The following is a 21,882-nucleotide window of genomic DNA, read 5'->3' on the forward strand; positions in this document are numbered from 1 at the left end:
GTCTTGTACTCTATGGTTAATTGCACAAGAGAATATTCCAAGGGAATATTTAGCTATCAATAAATCTCATCATGTTGTTGTAACATTGTCCAATATGTAGACAATTTTCCTTTACAAATAACCATAACTATATTATAAAACATATGTTTCCATATATAACAACCACATATCTCACCTTATTTGACTAATTGGTCATATTACTAACAATCTCCCCCTTTGGCGTCATTAAGTCCCAAAAATGTTGTCATACCAATCAAGGTAAATAACCATACATAACACAATAAAAACATTATATTCATGTTTAGAAAAGGATTACATCCCTTATAACTCTAATTAAAAAGATTTCTTAAAGAAAAGATTACTACTATACATCAAAGTACAACAATATAATTTACAATTTCAATTTTCTTTATTTCTCCCCCTTTGACATCAATGAAAAAGGTGTCAACAAAAAGAAAAACCTATCAAAATCTAAAAACCATAATAAAATCTAGAAAAAAAATCATTGAAGTTAGTCTTCAACTATGCAAGATGTTTCTTCCAAATTTCTTTCATTTCATTTGACACACTTATTAGCACACATAGAGCATATGCAGCTAACTCTGCAACATTCAAGTCTATAGCCACAAACTTGTCATATGAGGTCTTAGTTGCCAATAACTCCTCCTACTGATTAATGTAATCTATGGGGATAAATGGTTTCTAAAAAGAGAAAATATTTTTAAAGCTTTATTCTTTTTTGCTTGTATATCCTAGATGCTATCATGAATTACTTACATTTTATGCTAAAAGGTTTCTAACTTCTAATTCTATTTCAAAAAGTTATCAATGAGAATTTGAAGTTCAATTACCTTTTCTTTGATCTACTCATCAAAACTATGAAGATGAAGGTATGCCATGTTGCACTTAGCATATATCTACTTCCCTTCCTTGATACTCTACCTTAATGCATACATTTAATGTTTCTATATCATTTCTTATATTTGTACACATATTGTTAAGAAGTTTACCATCATGCTTACTCTACTCTTGAATTGTAGCAACATTAGTAAGCATTGTAAACTCATTATCAAAGGTTTTGCACACAATTGCTACCCTCTGTTGAAAGTCTACATTTCTATCAACAAAACCTACTATCTTCTCCAACTTTTCCAAAGCTGAAGTTAAAGTCTTCTCAATAGACTTGACTAATTTCTTCTTTTCAAGGAGTTTACTCAAAGAAGATATAAGGTTTTGTGCTTCATCATCTTCATCTAATTGTACTACTACTATAGTGACCACTATTGCTTGTGTAGGTGGTGTATATGGTTTCACTATAGTTTTTTCTAAGGGTTCACTTTTAGTAGCTACCTCATTGCTAGTTGACATTGATTCAATTTTCTTCTTAGAAGGTACATCTTCTTTGTTTTGCCCCTATTCTGTCTCCTTATTAGATGGGATACTGTAATCAACAATATTGCCAATAATGCTATAGCCAAAATCTTTAAATGGGTCTTTAGCTCTATCCATTGTTACATTTGTGTTATCTACTTGCATGGATTCACTATCAATGGTGATGTGTGGTGAATAATTTAGAATTGAAATTTTAGTTGTTTGCTCAAAACTATGATGTAGACTAACAGTTTCCATAGTAGGGCTTGTCTTCTCTAATTATGCACTCTCCTTAGACTCCTTAGGCATAGTAGACATGTATGTAACTATTACATTTTGAGTTTCCACATTCACATCTTCATAATTTCTGCCCATAAGAAGAATAGATCTCTTCTTATTTCTCAACAATGGTGCTATTCCTTTTAGAATTTCCTTTATCTCTTCCTCACTATTTACTATACATAGATTTTTTACCATATTCATCCCTTTTTTTAAAATTACTCAATTACTTTAATTTTTCTATTACTTAGTCTATAGTAAAAATATTCAGGTATTTGACCTTTTATGCTATCAAACCTTTTATCTTTCAGAATCATGTTTCTAACTACAACATTTTCTAGTTGTCTCCTATCCATATTATTGTAAAAATAATAATTATTTTTCAATTGCACAAAAATATTGTCATTAATAATTTGCATATTAAGATTTTCTACCTTAGGCTTCGATACTTTCCTTCCTACTGAAGTCTTTTCTTCTTGATCTGCTAGCTCGACTAGTCTATTACCAGTCTCTTCTTCAGATTCTGAGGAAATGATTTGCAAGGTTCTTCTCCTCTTACTTGTGTTTTAATTTGATTGAAAAAGATTGTTGTATGAAAGATATTGTTGCTATAGAATATGTTCAATCATTATTTTGTCACTGATGTCAAACCTGCTATTTGTTGGAATGGCATTTGCTTATAAGATCTAAGCACTATCACTTAGTTGATTGATGAAGAATTAATAAGATGTAACAAAAGAACCTAAGGGAAAAGTTGAGTTATGGTTTTGGAATGAAGTGCAAAGATTAGTTAAGACAATGATAAAGTGATGTATTGACAATATACTTGAAGATGAAGAGGTTGGCTACACTTAGAAACTATAGAAGAAGAAGTCGTAATAAGATTGTCTACAATGCTTGATTAAATTCATCAGAGGGAGGTGAGAAAACTAGTTCAAGCCAAGTAAAGATCAAGTGCTGAGTAAAGATCAAGTGTTGAGTAAAGATCAAGTATCGAGTGAAGATCAAGAGCTAAGTGAAGATCAAGTGCTGAATAAAGATCAAGTGTTGAGCTGTGTTCATGTGCTGAGCATCAGAAAGTCAAAAGTGTCAAGCTACTGCATTATTTGAAAAGTTGAATATTTTCCAAATCTAAGTTGACATGGTTGTTATCTAGAATTTTGTGAACCAGATATAAGATAAGAATGATGAGTTGGTGGCACAGAAAACTATGTAAATTTTTTTTTGGCAAATACAACTAAATTCTAGATGAAGTTTTTAGATAAAAACAAGATATGGGATAGATACATTGTATCCTACCTAATCTTTTGAAACCCTAAAGTTGGAGAGGGAGAATTGAGTGGGAAAATTATTCTAGATCTCTATTTAAGGAGTCATAAGGTCACAAAGCTAAGAGGTTGGTCAAGTATGAAAGCATGAAGTGCTAAAGAAGAAGCTAAGGAGGAAGAGAGCACAAAAACTCTATTTTGATAGGTGACCACAAAGATGATTGCATTGGTCTAATGAGCAAGAAGACTCAAGGAGATGAAACTTGAGAGGAAGACAAGCTGCCAAAGCCACAATGATTGAAGCCAAGCAAAGGATTGAACTGAAGTATGATCTAAAATATACAAGATATGTTGTGAGTTTTATCAGATCAAAAGCCCTTATTGTTACTCTCTAGCAATTATAACAGTTAGTATAAATCCTATGGACTTAGGTTGGTTTAATAGCCATGTTGTAAATCCCTTAATAGGGTAACATTCCAAGTGAATGTTCCAAAGTCCTTTGACCAAGCCCATTCCTAACAGTATGGTGAAATCCTCTAACAAGGTCACATTTAATAGTCTATTGTAAGCTTTTAATAGGGTAGGCCTTTAATAGGGAATCACTCCAAAAGAGTGAGAATTGAGTAGCATGTTAGTGGTGGTTTATCCCAAATTGAGTTCCCATGTAAATCATTGTGTCATGTGTTGATCTTGCATGTTTTATTTCTGCATGTTGATTTGCTGTAACTTGCTAAGATGGTTGTTTTAAGCTTGGATGCATGAATAGTTTAATGGGCTCATTATAATTGATGAAAAAGTATTATTAAGGAATTTAGACCTTAGATAACTGATTCAGCCTACCCCCTCTTAGTTATTCTAAAACAATCCCAACAATTGGTATTAGAGCACTGCTGCTGATTTAGTTTAAAGGAACTAGAAGCAGAAACGATCAAAATGCCTAAGAGAGAAGTTCCCAAGCTCAACAAAGACAACTTTGTTGCATGGAAAATTTTGATGAAGCTACATCTTGAATCCATTGGTGATTATTCCCAAAATTCAATTGTTACTAAACATATTGATCCAACTGGTACTCTTACTGCAGAAGATTTGAAAAACAAATAGGAACACAATCAAACAATGCTAGAGATTGCTTCTGCACTCAACTACATTGAATTTGATGATATCAAAGGATGTAAAACTATATTCAAGATGTGAAAAGCACTATCAAACATTCATGGAGGAGATTAGAATGTCCAAAGAGCAAAAAGAGAAAGCCTCAAAGGAAAGTTTGATGACATGAAAATGGAGGAAAGTGAGAATGCTGCTCAGTATGCCTTTAGAATAAAGGAAGTGGTAAGTACAATAAGATGATGATACTATTAATAGTAGCTCTTAAGAACCCTGCTCCCTATCTATGCTATTAGAGTATCAGCTATACAAGAGCTAAGATGTGTACTAGGAAAAAATCTAAGTTTTGAAGGTATGGTGGGTAGATTTACTATATTTGAGTTATCTAACTTTGATAACTATAGACCTGAGAATGTTGGATATGCTTTCAAGGCCAAGCTATCACAAAAAGACACTGAACAGGTGAAATCAAAGAAGGGAAGAAAGATGAAATATTTATCCAGTGACAGTAGCACTGATGAGGAAGATGTGGAACAATTGGAAGCATTACTGGCTAGAAGATTTCACAGAGGCAAAGGAAAATTCAAGGGTAAGCTACCTATCATTTGTTTAAATTGCAATGAAGTAGGACATATTGCTGCAAGGTGTACATAGAAAATGGAATACAAGGAAGGTAGCAAGTACAAAAATAGAAGAGAAGATGATAAGAGAGATTACAAAGAAAAGGGCAAGAAGTGTTGTATTGCTAAAGAGGATTTTGATGATAATGATGATGAAATTTTTTATGTGGCCATGAAGGACCAGTCTGATGAAGAAGATCCTATAGCATTGGTAACATGTATGAACAAGAATGACAAATGGATCATAGACAATGGGTGCACACATCACATGACAAGAGACAAGAGTAAGTTTGTTAGCTTTACTCAGTATGATGGAAATAGTGTTAGATTTGGAAATGATGCTCCATGTCAAATCAAAGGAAAAGGCTCCATTAAGCTTACAGAGAAAATTTCATGTGATAATGCATATTATGTTGAAGGACTAAACTACAATTTGCTGAGTGTCTCACAGTTAAGCAATGTAGGGTGCAAAGTAGAATTAGGAAATAAAACTACAAAAATCTATGACACTAATGGAAAATTGATAGGAAAAGGAGATCAAACAAGAAGTAATCTTTTTTATCTTGATGTGGAAAATGCTTCTTGTTTTGTTGAAAAATTTGATGATGTGTAGTTATGGCATATAAGGCTATGTCATGTCAACTTTGATAATCTGGTCAATATTAGTAAAATGAAGAAAGTTAGAGGTTTACCTAAACTGAAGAAGCTTGACAACATCATGTGCAAACAATGTCAGCTAGAAAGGATGACTAAGTCAAGTTTCAAGAGTAAAAACAATACATCTAAAGAAGTACTTGAGTTAGTCTATACTGATTTATGTGGTCCAATAGAAGTCCAAAGCTACAAAGGAGATAAATATAAAATGTTGTTTGTTGATGACTATTATGTTCTTAAAGCTAAAATCTGACGCTTTTCAAATGTTTAAGTAGTATGTGGATAGAGTTGAAAAGGAAACAAGAAAGAGTTTGAAATGCCTAAGATCAGACAGAGGTGAAGAATTCACATCAAATGAATTTGAGATATTTTGCAATGACAAAGGAATTAAGAGACAAACATCAGCTCCTAGAACTCCCACACAGAATGGAATTGCTGAGAGAAGAAATAGATTTATGATTGAATATGCTAGGACATTGATGATGGAAAAGGCTGTTGCTCTAAAATATTGGAGAGAAGCTGTAAGTGTAGTTGTTCATACACTGAACCAAGTACAAGTCAAGAAAGGTACAAATGCAACACCTTTTGAATTATGGTATGGTCACTCACCCAATGTAAAGCATTTCAAAGTATTTGGTTGCAAACACTTTATCCTTATAGATACTAGAAATGGAAAATTTGATGCAAAAAGTGATGAAGGCATATTCCTTGGTTACTCCACTAGAAGTAAAGCATATAAGTGTTTAAATATTAACACTTACAAAATTGTGGAAAGTGCAAATGTAAACTTTTATGAGAATAAAAAAGTCCAAGTTAAAGAACCAAAGAGAATGGATGAATATAGAACCTTTGTGTATTCTTATGTAGGAACTCTTGTTGATGAGGATGCTATCAATCAAATTGGGATTCAATAGCAAGTTTCAATTTCAATCGAGTCACAACTAGTGAATGTCGAGGTGCATTTATAAGCCAAGTTGCAAAATGAAGAAAATGCACATTCTGACTCTAAAGTCAGTAAACATGAAAGAGATGTAGAACTACTTGATAAGGATGTGCATAGTGACCCTAAATCTAAAAAATCAAACATGGAAACAAGGATAGAACCAAGATTATCCAAATATGTGAAGAGACATCACCCTGTCGAATAGATAATTGGTGACAAAGATGAAAGACCAATGACATGGAATAGACTAAGAAATGAACCACGTCTATTAAGAAACTTTGAACCTAAGATAGTATATGATGCATTGCAAGATGGTGACTGGTATAAAGCTATGGAAGAAGAGATTGATCAAACAAAGAAGAACAAAACCTAGAGTATGGTTCCTAGTCCAGCTAACAATAATGTGATTGGCACGAAGTGGGTATTTAGAAACAAGCTAGATGAGAATGGTGAGATTACTAGAAACAAAGCCAGACTAGTATGTAAGGGTTATGCTCAAGAAGAAGGATTGGACTATGGGGAAACATTTTCCCCTATTGCTAGAATGGAAGGAGTAAGAAATTTTCTTGCATATGCTACATATAAAGGTTTTAAAGTCTATCAGACAGATGTAAAGTCTACTTTTTTGAATGGTATATTGGAAGAGGAAGTCTATATTGAAAAATGAGAGGGATTTGCTGATGAGAACAATAGGGATATGGTTTGTAAACTACATAAAGCACTCTATGGTTTGAAACAAGCACCTAGAGCATGGTATGAAAGACTTCACAAATATCTTTTCAAGATAGGATTTCAGAAAATAGTTGACAACAACAATCTGTATATCAAGGAATAGAAAGGTAAAGATGTTTTGATATCAAAGATCTTTGTTGATGATATACTATTTGGAGGAAAAGATGCTCTATGCAAAGATTTTGTTGATCAGATGAAACATGAATTTGAGATGTCAATATTTGGAGAGATCAAATTTTTTGTTGGATTGCAAGTACATCAATTAAAACATGGTATATTTGTAACCCAATCAAAATATATCAAGGATATACTCAAAACATTTGGTTTAGATGAATCAAAACTAGTAAGTACACCAATGGCAATAGGACATAAGTTATCTAAGAATGATGATTCAGCTGAAGTAAATCAAAAAATGTACGGATCTATGATTGGAAAGCTACAATATGTTGTACACAGTAGACCAGATATTGCTTTATCTATTGGAATAGTGGCAAGATTTTTTGCAAACCCAAAAGAAAATCATCTGATGGCTGTCAAGAGAATAATGAGGTATCTAAAAGGTACAAAAGATTTTGGTTTGTACTACAAGAGGACCAAAAACTTTGATTTAAAGGCCTATACTAATGTAGATTGGGGAGGTAACATAGATGATAGAAAAAGAACCAGTGGAGGAGCACTTTTCTTAGGAAAAAGATTAGTCACATGGACTAGTAAAAAGAAAAGTTGTACACCACAGTCCACAGTAGAAGTTGAGTATGTTGCTGCTGCTATAAATTGTACAAACATTGTGTGGATCAAGCATCTGTTAAAAGGAATGAAGGAAGAAATAACTAAACCTGTGATACTTTATTGTGATAACACAAGTGCTAGCAACATATCCAAGAACTCTGTGATGCATGCCAAAACAAAGCATATTGCAATCAAGTATCACTATGTAAGAGAATTGGTGGAAGACAAGCAAGTGAAGATGGAATATATCAATACAAAAGAACAAACTTCTGACATCTTCAAAAAATCATTAGCTAAAGATGCATTTGAATATCTTAGAGGAAAGTTAGGGGTGATACCCCTAACCAAGGCTGCTTAAGTAATAGCAAGACTGCCCTGCATCAAAAAAGTTGATTGATCAGATGATATAAGTTGATGCAGAGAGTACTTACTTTAGGTTTAGCCTATAGTAACCAGAGTACTAACATTCCAAACAAGTCACAAGCAAGATGGTAGAGGGAGATATTGGAAGTTCTTGTAAATGCTACAGTTGCATGATAAGATGCTAAAATAATTTGTCTTTGGCATTGTTGTCAAAGAGGGAGAAATAGTAGAAACTAATCAAAGAAAGAGGGAGAAAGTTGAAAGAAGAGGAAACTGATCAAAGCAAAGAAAGAGGGAGAAATAGCTACAATTGGTCAAACCCCTGAAATAGAGGAATATCAGAAACTAATCAGTTCATGAAGCAAAAAGGGTAGGAGATATGAAAGGGAGGAGAAGAAGAAAAGAAAGAACTCAAGATGAAAAATCTCAAAAGGAGTAGCTCAGGAGATTTAGTAAAAAGATAGATTAGAAGGAATAAGATTAGAGGAAAAATACAAAATTCAACAAGTTTTCTTTATGGCATTTGACTTACTATTTTAGCCTAGTTAGAATTTTGTTAACTTGGTTGATTAGTTTGGTTTGCCATCAATGCCAAAGAGGGAGATTGTTGTAATCTAATTGAAAAATATTGTTGTATGAAAAATATTGTTGATGTAGAATATGTTCAATCATTATTTTGTCACTGATGTCAAACCTACTATTTATTGGAATGGAAATTGCTTATAAGATCCAAGAACTATCACATAGTTGATTGATGAAGAATCAATAAGATGTAACAAAAGCACCTAAGGGAAAGGTTGAGTTATGGTTTTGGAATGAAGTGCAAATATTAGTTAAGAAAATGATAAAGTGATGTATTGACAATATACTTGAAGATGAAGAGGTTGGCTACACTTAGAAATTGTAGAAGAAGAAGTCATAATAAGACTATCTGCAAAGCTTGATTAAATTCATCAGAGGAAGCTAAGAAAACTAGTCCAAGCCGAGTAAAGATCAAGTGTTGAGTAAAGATCAAGTGTCAAGTGAAGATCAAGAGTTGAGTGAAGATCAAGTGTCGAGTAAAGATCAAGTGCCGAGTAAAGATCAAGTGTTGAGTAAAGATCAAGTGCCAAGTTGTGTTCATGTGCAAAGCATCAAAAAGTCAAAAGTGCCAAGCTATTGCATTATTTGAAAAGTCAAAGATTTGCCAAATTTGAGCCGACATGGTTATTATCTAGAATTTTGTGAACTAGATAGAAGATAAGAATGATGAGCTGGTGGCATAGAACACTATGTAAAACATTTTTTGGTGAATACAACTAGATTCTAAACTAAGTTTCTAGAAGAAAACAAGATATGGGACAACTACATTGTATCCTACCTAATATTTTGAAACCCTAAAGTTGGAGAGGGAGAATTGAGCAGGAAAATTATTCTAGACTTCTATTTAAGTAGTCATAAGGTCACAAAGGTAAGAGGTTGGTCAAGTATGAAAACATGAAGTGTTAAATAGGAGCTAAGGAGGAAGAGAGCACAAAAACTCTATTTTGATAGGTAACCATAGAGATGATTGTATTGGTATGATGAGAAAGAAGACTCAAGGAGATGAAGCTTGAGAGGAAGACAAGCTATCAGAGCCACATTGATTGAATCCAAGCAAAGGATTGAACTGAAGTATGTTCTAAAATTTGCAAGATATGTTGTGAGTTGTATCAGATCAAAAGCCCTTATTGTTACTCTCTAGCAATTGTAACAGTTATTATAAATCCTATGGACTTAGGTTGGTTTAATAGCCATGTTGTAAATCCCTTAACAGGGTAACATTCCAAGTGAATGTTCCTGTAGACAGCTAAAAATCCTTTAAAAAATAAAGTATTTTTATTTTTTGAAAAAATCTCTGATGACATCATCATTTATTAATTAATTGTTTAATTAATTAATTGATTAATTTTTATGCCATTAAATCCCTTTATCTTAATTATTTTTTTTCCCAAAAGTTGGCCAATTTTCTTAAGACCAATAACCTCTTCCAAAATCTTCTAATCCTTCTTTAATTTCGATTAAAGGCTAATCTCATCATTTCCTGCCCCTAATCCCAACTCAAAATATTTAATTAAGATTAAATATTAATCCTCATGTTTATTAAAAAAGTTTTAATAAATATCTCCTCAACCCAAACCCTTGAAATAAATAAAACTTTATTTATTTCCTAAAAATCTAATTTATCCTCATCCTAAGAAGTTCTAGACTCTTCTAGAAAGTCTTCATCCTCATCCTAGGAAATTCTAGACTATTCTAGAAAGTCTTTATCCTCATCCAAAGTCTAGACTCTTCTAGAAGATGTCTTTAAACCTAATCCTAATCCCCTCCTAACCTTGTCACATTCCCTAAACATGGGTTAAGAATTACTAACCCAAGCCAAAGTTAACAAATATCTCCTCCTTCACCCACCCTCATTAAATGCCATCCACTTGCCTATCCCTAAGCTAATCCTAAACCATCCTAATCCATCCTCTAATCATTTGCACAAGCCTAAACAAGCTTAAAAACTTCCTAATCAAGTCCAAGTCGAAATTGCTCTCATCACCTTCAAAATATCTCAACCATAAAACTTTATGAAGTCCACTAGGTCATAAATGACTCTTACAAGCCCTTTTATTGCTCTTACAAGTCATTATGAGGGTCTTTATGAAGATTTTATCCCTTGAGCCTCCTTTGTTGACTCATCCTTCCCCTTTCCTCCATCCTCTCACCATGTCACATGTGTCACTCCTTGATTGGCTATAAGGAAGCACAATCCATGTGCTCTCTTCTCATGCAATTTGAGCCCTCCATGAGCTTTTTCCCATCCTTGCATCTTAGCCCTCAATCCCTCAAGCTTCTTGCCTATAAATTGGATCCTTCCCCTTTGCAAAATAACACAATCCATGAAGTAAAGTTATAATGCTATTTTGAGAGCCAAATCCATACTAAATCCATCTATCCACAATCATCCATTGAAGCCTTTGGAAGCATATTGAGCATACATCCTATCCATTTAGATAAAGCTACTCAACAAGAGAGCTTCTTATTGAGAGAGTCCATTAATGGCTCATATTCTCAATTGAGAGCTCATCTTAGTCTATCTTGAAGTTTATGAATTTTTTTTAGTTTGTAGAAGCTTTATTTAAATTTGGTTTCTATTAGCATACTAACATTGCTCATATACAGTTCCAAAGTCCTTTGACTAGGCCCATTCTTAATAGTATGGTGAAATCCTCTAACAATGTCACATTTAATAGTGTCTTGTGAGCCTTTAGTAGGGCATCACTTTGGAAGAGTGAAAATTGAGTAGCATGTTACTGGTGGTTTTTCCCAAATTGTGTTTCCACATAAATCATTGTGTCATTTTTTGATCTTGCATGTTTTATTCCTGCATGTTGATTTTCTATAACTTGCTAAGATAGTTGTTTTAAGCTTGGATGCATTAATAGTTTAATGGGCTCATTATAATTGATGAAAAAGTATTATTAGGGAATTTAGACTTTGGATAACTGATTCACCCCCCTTCTTAGTTATTCTAAAACAATCCCAACAACTTGGTCCACTTGTTGTTTTCTTGACTTTCTTCTCAGGAGGGGGTTTAGTTTTCTCAAATCTTGTGGACTTCCTTGGTACTAACATTTACTCTATTTTCATTGGATTCCTTAAAGGGTACTTTTGTGCAACTATTGCATATGGCTCTACCAGTTCTTGCACACTTGTCTATGCAACTGTGACCTCTTCAATAGGTCCAACGATTGTAATAGGTGTAGGGGTTAGCAGTTCAATTTGATAATTGGCCTATATTTCCAAGGCTATCCATTTCACCTCTTAAAAATCCTTTCTTTACATTTTTTATTCTTTTAAGATGGAATCAATTACTTTGTCTACTTTCTTCTTGATATCCTTGTCCATTAGATTTATTTTGACTTCTTTCATCTTTTTAGCATATGTACCCCATCTAGGGCATGCAAAATCAATTTCAGAGTGTAGAATTATTTGCATATAGCCCTCAATTAGTTCAACACTCATTTCATAACCCATAGGTTCAATGAACTTCACTCGAGGAATGGTTGCCTCCATGCATGCAAAATTTGTTTCTACCATGAAACACAGTTCATCTTTATATTTTTCTATTAGTGTAGGAGGTATCCTATACCTTTTATTGATTTTATCTTGGAATGATTTCATCATTCTATCAATATCATTATCCTTAACTAATTTAGATCTATAAGCATGGGTGATAATCTACATTGTGCACTTGCTTCCATCCCAATTTGAAATACTAGGAAACTTATTTGTTGCATGCAAGAATATATGAGTCAACAAGTATTCAAACCTAAAGACTGCACTCCTAGACTTCTTGATTTTTGATATGTTATCCAACAAATGAGTTTAGATAATATCACATAGGTTAACCTTTTCACCCTTTATTGACATTACATAAGCTGCATACAGGGACTAAATCTATCCTAAATCCATGGTTGAACTTATATCCCAAAATTTTATTGATAAGTCTCACTCCATCATCTTGAATGTTATCAATCTTCATGTTTCTACCATTAAAACTTGTTTCGAGTTTTGTTTCAACTTATTTGTTCACATTATTTATGTTCACAAGATTGCATCCTTCATTTCTCAAACCTATGACCTTGTGAATTGGTTCATTATTAATGCATATAATTGAATCTCCCAACCATACAAGGTCATCATGAACACTACTCAGTAGGATTCTTGTCCACTCATGGTTATCAAAGTCTGTGTAGAATATGTGCTTAACTAGGTTCAATTGTTCTAGGTATGCATATTCTAGTTTTAATGACAAGTCATTGTTGCACATTCTCTCCAATTCCTTATCGATCTCATTAGCTTTTATTCTTTCTATCTTATAGTGAATATAACTTCTTATTTCTTCGACATGAAGAAAATTTTTTGGCACTTGCAAAAATGCTCCAATGTGTTCATCAAGGAAACAAATGGGTGTTTCTTGAAGTTATATCTAGGTCTATCACTAATATTAAACACTTCTTATCTTGCCATTGCTGAAAATATGCTCAACAAATTTGAAAAATACCTTAATTTCATGTTTTAGGGTTTTTAGTGATCATGCGTATTTGCAAGCTTCTTCAGTACTTCAAATCTCTCTTCAATATTGCACTTAATATTTCAAACAAGAAAATGATATTTGTAAATCAATTTTCATCCTTTAAATCTTTGCAATTTGTACTTCACATTAAATGCATATTAATCACTAGTTTAGAGTACTATCCTTGTATAATAGAGAGGTCATTTTATGTATATCCTCATAATGATCATGTCAAGCAATGTGCACTTCATTGTAGACTCCTCTCAATGTCTCATATATAGTGCTAATTGTACACCTTGTGATATTCTCTCTATCATCAGTTATTATTAACTGATACACAATTTTTCTTGGAATGCTTAATGAAGTAAGGATGGGTCACTAAAAATAAGTGAGTTTACTATCTTATTAGGTACATTAGGATGTGCTGCTTCCTAAACTAAATAAAAATTTCTAGTTTCTTTTTCTTTTACAAATGTTTCCTTCAATTCTTCTATCAGCTCCTTCATTTCCTCCTTCAGATTGTCATCATTTCTTCTGTTATTCATTCTATAGTTTTGATTCCTATTAAGGTTTCTTTTCTCCATTCTACAAAAATTTGTTGAGTGTCCAAAGTTATTACATAATTGACATACAGGTGCATTCCTTCTTTGTTCATTATTCTAGTTGTTTGGTGCTCTGCAATTCCTTGAAATGTTTCCAAGATTGTTGTATCTATAATAAACAATTTGTCTTCTTTCTCCAATTTCATTGATGTGACATCTTCTTTTTCTACTTGCATGGTTAATGTTCCTAAACATTCTACTATTTGCATTATCATTATCAAATTTAAGTTTCTTACAATATACTTCATTATATCCATATCCATGACAATTATGACAATAAAAATTTGAAATAGGTTTAAGAGACTTAACTTTGCAATTGTCTTTAGTATGTTCAAGTTCATTGGCATGAGATTAATTTCTTCTTTTATCCTCATCTTGATTATATTATTTAGATGTCTTAGAGTGAGTAACATTCTCTTTGTCTTTAGATGTATCATTTTTTTTTCTTATAGTTAGGTCCTTTTTGACTTCAGGAGTATCAATTTCTTTTCTCTCAATACATTTTTTGGTGGATTATCCAAGGAAGAATCCAAGTCCAGTCTTATCATAACTAGGTCTTTGTATAGATATTTATTATTCAATCTTCTCACTACTAGTATATAATTTCTCAAGTTGCTATTTGGTTTGCACCAATTCACCTTTCACAATAGTGTTGTATTTCTCTAATTCTGCATGCTCCAACTTGATAGATTTTAATTCAAATGTCACTTTTCTTAACTAGTATCTTAGATCTATATTTTTAGCTTTTATTTTAGAGTCATTCTTTCCTCCATTTTTCTTAAGACTAAGCTTGAGTTCAACTACTTTTAACTCATTTTTTATGATCTCATTTTCTTTCTTTAGATCTTTAATATCATCATTACTAGTTTTCTTACATGGTCCTTTTTGCTTTAGGTCATCTATCTTGTTCTTTAGTTCACCAATATAAGCTTTTGCATCTTTATATCTTTCTTTTAGGCCATCTTTTTCATCAGTAAGGAGATCAATTTGTTCAAGAGCTTATGCGAGATTCTTCTTCAATGATTCCATATCCATAGGGATCTTATTCAAATTGTTAAGCCAATATTTGAATACATATTTTCAATATTTTTGCCCACAACTGGATATTATTAATTACTTGAATACATGCATAAGGAAGCAAATGAATAATGTTGAATAGTATAAACAACTATACATAAAGAGAGCTCATAACACTATTTTTTTTAAACTAAGGAAACCTTGGCCAAGGGAAAAACCTCAGTGGGAATGAGACCGACAAGATGATTCACTATATAAAGAATCTAGTTAAGGATATTGACCCTATTAGGAATCTATGAAGAATATATAGTGTCTCAAGTCCCTATTAGGAGACTAGGCCTTGTTAGAAGCCTCAACCCTATTAGGAGTTGGTGGATCATATACAAATGTGTGCAAGAAGAGCCCACTACCCTAACATGAAACTATACATTAAGTTCCTCAAGAGAATAGATATACATATAAAATTAGATCACTTTTTCTACTTCTTAATTCTTCTAATTATTAGTTCTTCATATAAGTATTTGGTAGACTCTAGGAAATCTTCTTTTTTGTTCGTTCAATTTCATTAACAAGGAGTAACTGCATATATATCAATTTGCATTATATCTTCTAATATCATATCACATTACATGATTTCACATTCACATCTATCTGAAAAATGAAGTCCTTTACTTATATCAATCATATTAATAATTCCTTCCCTATTTGACTCATATATCATCCTTTGAGTTGGCTCATAAAGATTTTGTAATCAAGATAATTATGTAGATTGTACAACTTAATTTCCCAACATGTTATTTTCTACACATTGAACTATTTGTAACAATATTTTCATAACTTGAACTTGGTTGATTGTATGGACATGCACACTGGTATGCATCATTAGAATGATTTCATGCATCCATGGTTTATTGCATAAGAGAATATTCCAAGGGAATATTTCACTATCAATAAATCTCCTCGTGCTATTGTAACATTGTCGAATACTTAGATAATTTTCCTTCACAAATAATAATAACTATATTACAAAACATATGTTTCCATAAATTACAACCACATATATCACCTTATTTGACTAATTGGTCATATTGCCAACAATTCCAACAATTGGTATTAGAGCTAAGTTCTTAGAAGGAAAAGCTTTGCAACTTTGAGGGAAAAGATCTTGAAATGGAAATCTACAAATTGGGAAATATTATTGAGAATCAAAGAATTGAGATCCAACTCATTCTACAACAACTCGATGAAGCCACAAAGGAATTAAATAATTCCTTAAAGAGAGGGAAATAAATTTCTATTGCAAAGAATGACAAACAATACAAAGAGATCGACACTACCAAACAATTTTCCAATGGTGACCCTAATGGATTTGATGCAACAATTGCAGAATTGATGGAAAAGAATATAGTACAAGCTAAGGAAATTAGAAATCTCAAACTAGAGAAAGAATCTCAAGCCATGATGCTATGTGAGGTAATTGAACAAAAGAAGAAAGCTATGGAAAATAATGCAATGATTGAAGAATACAAAAGAATTTTGGCGAATAGACTAGAAGAGAAGTCAACAGGGCTAACCAAAATCTCCAACATGAAATTAGATACTCTAAGCCAAATAATGAATGCTCACCATGAGTTAAATGTCAAAGGCATCAATATAAGTACATTGAAGTTGTAGAATGAACAACTGCATAATGACTTAAAAAGAGAAAAGGAATTGGCTAAAAGTCTCAACAAGCCAAATGAATCCATCAAATATTTTGAGCAATTAATGAGATCCCCTAGATCTAACAATAACACATCAATATTGGGCTACACAAGCATTGAATAAGGAGAATCATTCAAAGTTGTAAGAGAAAGGAACATCAAAGGTAAGAACTCCAAACATACTTGTCATAAATGTGGTAAGAAAGGACATTTTGCAAATGTGTGTAGGAGCAAGTTTACAAATCAGAATGTCAAGCCTAAGAACATGACTCATTGTCATAAGTGAAAAAAAGAAAGGTCATCAGACACATGAATGTAGAACCAAGACCATGCATATACAAATATGTGAAGGATATTGTTACACTTGTTAGAAGTATGGAAATAGAGCTTTTGAATGCAGATTCAAGTCTATGCGGTCAACAAACAAGCCAACCAAGGTAAGAAACAATGGAAAATATTATAATTGGGACTATAACACAAGATATAGCTATCATTATTGTCAAAAAAATGGACATGTTACTAGGAGGAATTATATTAGGACATGCTTCAAGGAAACTACCAAAGATGGTTAAGTCAAACCACTTGTTTCAACTATTTGGGAATTGGTCATATGAGTAGGCATTGTCCAAAAAAGTTAAAGGCACCAAGTTGTGAATCATACAAAGGAAAAGGCAAGGAAATTGCTGAACACATTAGAGACGAGATGAAAAAGACATGGAAAAAGAAAGATGTTTGTAGGACATCAAATGGAGAAGGGATCACTTCACTTAATAGGTCAAGTGATCATACCTAATAAAGCTAAGAAAATAAGAGGTATGTGGGACTGACATTTAAAAGTTATATCATGCATTAGTTCCAAAAGAAGATAGTACTAAAAAGATTACATTAGCATGAATAAAAGATGTAAAATGATGTTAGAAATTCAAGACAAATCTTCAAGTTTTTAATGTTGTTTTCGAGTATGAAAATTTTCATGTATGTACTGAGTGAAATGTTAGTTGATGTTGAGTTGTCAAAATAATTTAGTGGATTTTGAACACATAGTAGTTTTCAAGTGGTGGAAATATTAATGGATGACGAATGAACCCAAAATTAGTTATTTTTGAGCTTCTAGTTGTGTAAGCACTTAGCATTAAATGCAAGGTTTTCAAAGGGTAAATTATTGATTTGAGCTCATTTTTCACCATTTGAAAATCTAGACAGAGTGAGAATAGCTAGAAGTGACCTAGAAATTTGTCAAAAGTGAATACAATAGATTGAAGTAGCAATTCATTGCTAGTTTGATAGACTTTCAAAGGTATTTATCAAGTGCCAAGCTACATAGTTAAAAAAATTCTTAAACCCTAGCTTGTCATAATGGCATCAAGCTCAAGAAATGTTGAAGGGTAGGAAGTTTTGAATGTTCAGTTGGTCAGGAATGAACTAAAACAACCTATATTTAAGGTCATTTTTGACATCACTTACAAACAAGACCCGTCACACACATTATCTATGATCCCTTGAAATGTGATAATGGTGCAAGATGTGAGGAAATATTATAATTGAAAGATAGAAAGCATGTGTGACATGGAGATAACAGGTGCATACAATAGATTGTGTGAAAATGGTGTTTTAAAAGAGGAATACAAAATTTTCAAGAGAAAGGGTTTAACAAAAGACTTAGATTTTCCTAATATTTTCAAAATTGAGTAGATACGTATTTTTCTAAGAAAAATTCATGATAGTTCCTTGTGTCTAGAAGGAGGACTGATCAAGATCACCAAGAGAATAATTCATAGGGTAACTAGTTATCCAACCCTAGATTGGCACAAGACACTCAAAAGTGATTCGAATGAGGTAATTGAAAAGAATATAGGAGCAGTCTAGAATAAAAGAGGAATGACTATAGATACCATCATTGATCCATTGCTAATTTTTTCCATAAGGCTAATCTCACATAAATTCTATCAATCTAGTAGATTGAATAGTGTACCCTGCTTAGTTGTAGATGTTGGTTAAAAAATTGTAATGAATGATCATACATATGATCTAAAAAAACTACAACTAAAACAACTTATGGAAAACCTTAGAGCTATAAAAAAAACCAAGCTTGTACAATGCAAGTTTGGTTATATACTAGTTTTCATATTCTTTTATGTACAAAACTCATTTCCATCATTTGGTATAGTTGGATGGAAAACCAATAGATCAGTTATAGTGGAAATTGGTGAATTTATTAAATAGATGGAAGACAACTTTGAAACCATCATGACAAGTTATTTTGAAGATTTTAAGAAATCAATGAAGGAAAGGATGATGATACCTATTTCTTTAGTTGAAAAATGTTATGATGATACTTTTTTCTAGTTGATGTTAATCATACATATGTGCAAGCTACCACAACAAGGGTAAGATCGTTGAGACCCTTAGGATATGAGATAAATGTGGATGACACATCAAAAACCATCACAACTCTACTAGCGAAGGAAGTAGACAAGACTACTAAAGTCGTTTGGAATTATGAGGTACGAAATCAAAGATTGGTATGGTGTTTAAAACTACCTCTACAATCAAGAAAAAGATAGGCTAGTTAAGAAACAAAAAGGAAAATTTAGAGAGGATGTCAAGGAGGAAGAGAAAGATGAACCTCAAACACAAGAGCCCCTAGATTAAACTCAAGTTATGGGAGAAGATAAGGAAGAGGAAGAAATTGAAGCTACCAAGGAAAAAGAAGTTGAGGAAGCACCTACACCTACTAAGTCAAAGAAAAAGAAGGCTAAGGCACAACTGATGGCTAAGGAAAAGAAAGTTTTCAAACCTAGCCAAGCCAGGCCTACTACACCTACCACTAGAGCCACCACATGAGAAACCACTCAAAAAGCTAAAGAAAAGTCTAAATTGATAGAGAAAGGAGGACAAAAAATGAAAAGACAAAGAATGAAATATGTAGCACAACCAGATTCTAATGAAGAAAAGACTGAATCAAATGATATCAACCAATTGAAAGTGGTAAGTCACAATCCATTCTCTGATCTTGTTAACTTGTGTGAAAATTTCAAGAATAATGCAGATTTATCTAGTTTTAGACTTGTAAATTTTGATAATCTGAGCAAAGAGGAGAAAAAGAAAGTGGAAGAAATCCTATATACAATGTGCTGGAAATGATTGAAATGATCATAAGAAAAGTTGTTGGAATAATATATGGAACTGGTAAAGAATGTCCTCAATCATTGTTTTGTCATTGATGTCAAACTTGATACTTGCAGGAATGACAATTGCTTTAGTGATCCAAATACTATCAATTAGTTGATTGTCAAGGTGGAGGCAATCAATAAGATGTAACTAGAACACCTAGAGAAAGATTGAAGTTATGATGTTGTAATGAAGTACAAGGATCAGCTAAGCCATTGATCAAAAAGTGTATTTGATGACATACTATAAGATACAAAGAATGTGCAGACTGAAACATATCAAAGATTTAAGGTTTTAGCTAAGTCTTTTGTAAAGCTCAAACTAAGATCATTAGAGAGAAGGAGTCAAGCAAGCTAGTAAGAGTCGAGAAAATTTCTAGTTAATGCTGAGTAAACTTCAAATGCCGAGTAAACTTCAGATGCTGAGCAAACTTCAGATGCCGAGTAAATTTCAGATGCTGAGTAAATTTTAGATGTCAAGAAAACTTTAGTTGCCAAGTAAACTTCAGATGCCGAGCAAGTTTAGATGCCAAGTGACATAGAGTTTATCAAGTGCCGAGCAGAACCTAGTGCCGAGTAGGTATAGGTGCCAAGTAACACAGAGGTGCTGAGCACCAGTAACTCAATAATACTGAGTTGCTAAATTATTTTGGAAATCAAAGATTTGCCAGATCTAAGACGACAAGGTTGTTATCTAGAAATTTGTAAATTAAAAGGAAGATAATAATGATGAGTTGGTGGCACAGAACACCATGTAGAACATTTTTCTTTTAAGGATACAACTGGCAAAGTTTCTAGAAAAGAACAAGATATGGGGTAGATACATTGTATCCTACCTAATCCATTTTGAAATCCTAAAATTAGAGAGGGAGAATTGAGAAGCAAAGGCAAATCAGACTTCTATTTAAGAAAACATAAGTTAATAAAAAAAGAGAGAGAGAGGTGGTCAAGCATAAAAACATGAAGTGTTGTAGAATGTGCTAAGGAGAAGAAAGCATAGGAACTCTATTTGAATAGATGACCTCAAGGATGATTAAATTGGTAGAATGAGTAAGAAGACTCAAAGAGAACAAAGCTTGAGAGGAAGACAAGTAGTCAGAGCTGAAGTGATTGAAGCCAAGCATAAGGATTGAACCAAAAGTGTGATCTGAAATCTGCAAAGTATGTTGTAAGTTATATCAGATCAGAAGACCATTATCGTTACTTTCTAGCAATTGTAACAGTAAGGTTAAATCCTATGGACTTAGTTTGGTTTAATAGGCATTAGATAAATCCTTTAACCAGGTGACATTCCAAGTGAATGTACTAAAGACCTTTAACTAGACCCATTCCTAACAGTTTGGTGAAATCCTTTAACAAGGTCAAATTTAATAGTGTGTCGTAAGCCTTTAACAGGGTAGGCTTTTAATAGGGCATCACTTTAGAAGAGTGAGAATCAAGTAGCATGTTACTGGTGGTTTTTCCCAAATTGGGTTTCCACATAAATCATTGTGTCATGTGTTGATCTTGGATGTTTTATCTTTGCATATTGATTTAATGTAACTTGCTTATATGATTGATTTAAGTTTGGATGGATAAAAGGTGTATGGATCCATTAAAAGTAGTAAAAAGGTATTAATAGGGCATTTGGACCTTGGATAACTAATTCACCTCCCCCCCCTTGCTCAGTTATTCTAAAGAATTCTAACAATTGGTATCAGAGCCTGACTGTTGATTCAGTTTAAAGGGACTACAAGTAGAAAAGATCAAAATGCCAAAGAGAGAAGTTCCCAAGCTCAACAAAGACAACTTTGTTTCATGGAAAATTTTGATGAAGCTACATCTTTGATCCATAGGAGATTATGCCCAAAATTCAATTTTTATTGAACATGTAGATCCAATAGGTGCTCCTACTACAGAAGACATGAAAAACAAGCAAGAACACAATCAGACAATGTTGGAAATTGCCTTTGCACTCAGCTATGCTGAATTTGATGATATCAAAGGATGTGACACTACATACAAAATGTGGAAAGCCCTATCAGACATCTATGGAGGAGATCAGAATCTACAAAGAGCAAAAAGATAAAGTCTCAGAAGAAAGTTTGATGACATGAAAATGGAAGAAAAGGAGAATGCTGCTCAGTATGGTGCAAGAATAAAGGAAGTGGTAAGTGCAATAAGATGCTTCAATGGTCAACTAGATGAAGATATTGTTAATAGTAAGTTCTTAAGAACCTTGCTCCCTATCTATGCTAT

This window comes from Cupressus sempervirens, chromosome 9 (assembly GCF_028749045.1).
Source record: "Cupressus sempervirens isolate cs-2001-9-10 chromosome 9, ASM2874904v1, whole genome shotgun sequence".
NCBI lineage: Eukaryota > Viridiplantae > Streptophyta > Pinopsida > Cupressales > Cupressaceae > Cupressus > Cupressus sempervirens.